Source organism: Pongo abelii, chromosome 7, assembly GCF_028885655.2.
Source record: "Pongo abelii isolate AG06213 chromosome 7, NHGRI_mPonAbe1-v2.0_pri, whole genome shotgun sequence".
Taxonomy (NCBI): Eukaryota; Metazoa; Chordata; class Mammalia; order Primates; family Hominidae; genus Pongo; species Pongo abelii.
Window position 1 is genome coordinate 70,826,898 of NC_071992.2, and position 2,198 is coordinate 70,829,095.

Here is a 2,198-nt window from a genome sequence, read left to right on the forward strand (position 1 = left end):
AACAAAATTAATCTAATTACTAATTTATCTGATAAAATTATTAAATAAAATTTAAGATTTCTTTGTAGTTGTTTTTATCCTTTTACTGTATGCCACTAAGATGTGTAATCAAATTATTTTCTTGTAGAGTCACTCCTCATAGCTTATTCTGTGAGGCTTTGTTTTATATAAACCATGTATGATTAATTTGTTTTCAGTTCTGGGAGGTTGTCAGTATAACTAGCTGGCAGTTTTCCTAGAAGGTGGCAGTTTTCAGCCAAGAGGTTTTTTTCTTTTGTGATAATAAACCTTTGAGTATGGTAGAAAACTGTTCTCAGAGTCTACCTTATGAGACGCGGGTGAAGGGAAAATCAAGCAAACGAATTTACCCAGTTCTGTATGAAAATTTCATTTAGCCATTATCTGATTCTTATGTAGTGACCAGGTGCAACATTACACACAGAAGGTTCATATGCACAAGTTCTGGATGGCACCCAATTCTATCTTCTACTATTCAATTTCTGGCAATATTAGAACCCACGTAGCTTCATGTATTTCATTACAATTTAATTTAGTAAATAGTAATGATATTAAAGCCTTTAAAATTTATTCTCTCTCTTCTTTGAGCTTCCCTTTATAATATATAACATTTCCTACCAACATATTATTATATTATACCAAAGTTTACAATGCATAAATCCAAGTGATTCTCTAAGCTGGTTTTATCATAACCTAGTCCCCAAATCTTTAATTTTCCTTTTTCTCTAGTTTCTCTTTATCTATATAGAATGTATCTTCTTAATGCCTCTTAGTCGACTAAGATTTTTTTTTGAAATACAAACAATTCCTTTCTCTCCTGGCCTTCTGCAGCCTAGACTTATCTGAAAAGAGACTTAACTTTATTTTCAGCCATTCTGAAATATTCAAATATTCTGCCTTTTCTTTCTTTCTTTTTTTTTTCTTTAGGCAGAGTTTCACTCTTGTTGCCTAGGTTGGAATGCAATGGCATGATCTCGGCTCACTACAACCTCCACCTCCTGGATTCAAGCAATTCTCCTGCCTCAGCCTTCCAAGTAGCTGGGATTACAAGTGTGCACCACCATGCTCAGCTAATTTTGTATTTTTAGTAGAGGTGGGGTTTCACCATGTTAATCAGGCTGGTCTCGAGCTCCTGACCTCAAGTGATCCACCTGCCTTGGCCTCCCAAAATACTGGGATTATAGGTGTGAGCCACAATGCCCAGCCATATTCTGCCTTTTCTAGATGGAAAATATTCTAATTATTTCTAGGATGTGCCTTCTTAATGGCTTGAGGATTGCAGTGCTAATGGTTTGAGGCTGAATTTTTCTTTGTTCTTTTTAATTTTTTTATTTTTTAAAACTTTACAATACACCATGGCAGGTACCATCTGCCTGATAGGTGTGAGGAAAGATGACTGCCAGCCTGCTGTCTAAAACCCCAGGCAGGGCATGTTTCTAATCTGGGCACCAATTGCCCCCACCAGTGAATCAAGACCAGCAGATTCTCTGCAAGTGCCCTAACACACCGGGACACTCGAAATGTGACTTGAGTCTTGGTGAGGCCGAATTTTATATGAGATTAAGAGGCACTTTATAGCAAAGCTCTGGGCATCTCCGGTTGGCATCTTTGAAAGTGGAACATCAGGACACTTGTTGGAACTCTACTCAAGGCGATTTTGGGTGACTCTGGGGGCAGAGAAGGAGGAGGAGGTCAATTATTTGGTCTTTAGCTGTTGTGAGATCGGGGGCGGAGTGTGGTCTTAGTGGGTCACACTTGAACAGGAAATTGACAGGACTTCTCAGTGGTTCTCTCAACATCTTTAGTGAGGTTTTGGTTACTTTCTTGGCAACTTGTGTCAGAACCTAATCTTTCCATGTATACATGAAACAATCTAGTTGGCATGGTGACTTCCCTGGTCCTCCTTTAAATGTTTCAGGATATCATAGTTCCAGGATCCATAAAGGGGAAATTAAAATTTGGGGTCACCCCTGGTGTACCTATTGCAGATTTAAAAGACCATGCACCATAATGGTCCGTTACAAACTGAGGAAGGCTGGAAGTGTCCTGCTGACATTTAGACATGGTGGTGCCCATGGCGAGTCGATCTAGGTTAGGGAGGAAAGCAGGATATCCTCTTATTGGATGTTATAGGAAAGATATAAGGGAGGGGGTGTGAAATCAAGGCTAGACAAAAAGAT

At 38.9% G+C, this 2,198-nt stretch overlaps 1 non-coding gene across 1 annotated transcript; it reads right to left on the bottom strand.

Annotated features, from left to right (window-relative positions):
• Nucleotides 1-1,446: 1,446 nt before the first annotated feature.
• LOC112134797 (small nucleolar RNA SNORA3/SNORA45 family) lies at nucleotides 1,447-1,557 on the bottom strand. Its single transcript, XR_002916148.2, has one exon. It is a non-coding gene; the product is annotated as a small nucleolar RNA SNORA3/SNORA45 family (small nucleolar RNA).
• Nucleotides 1,558-2,198: the final 641 nt, after the last annotated feature.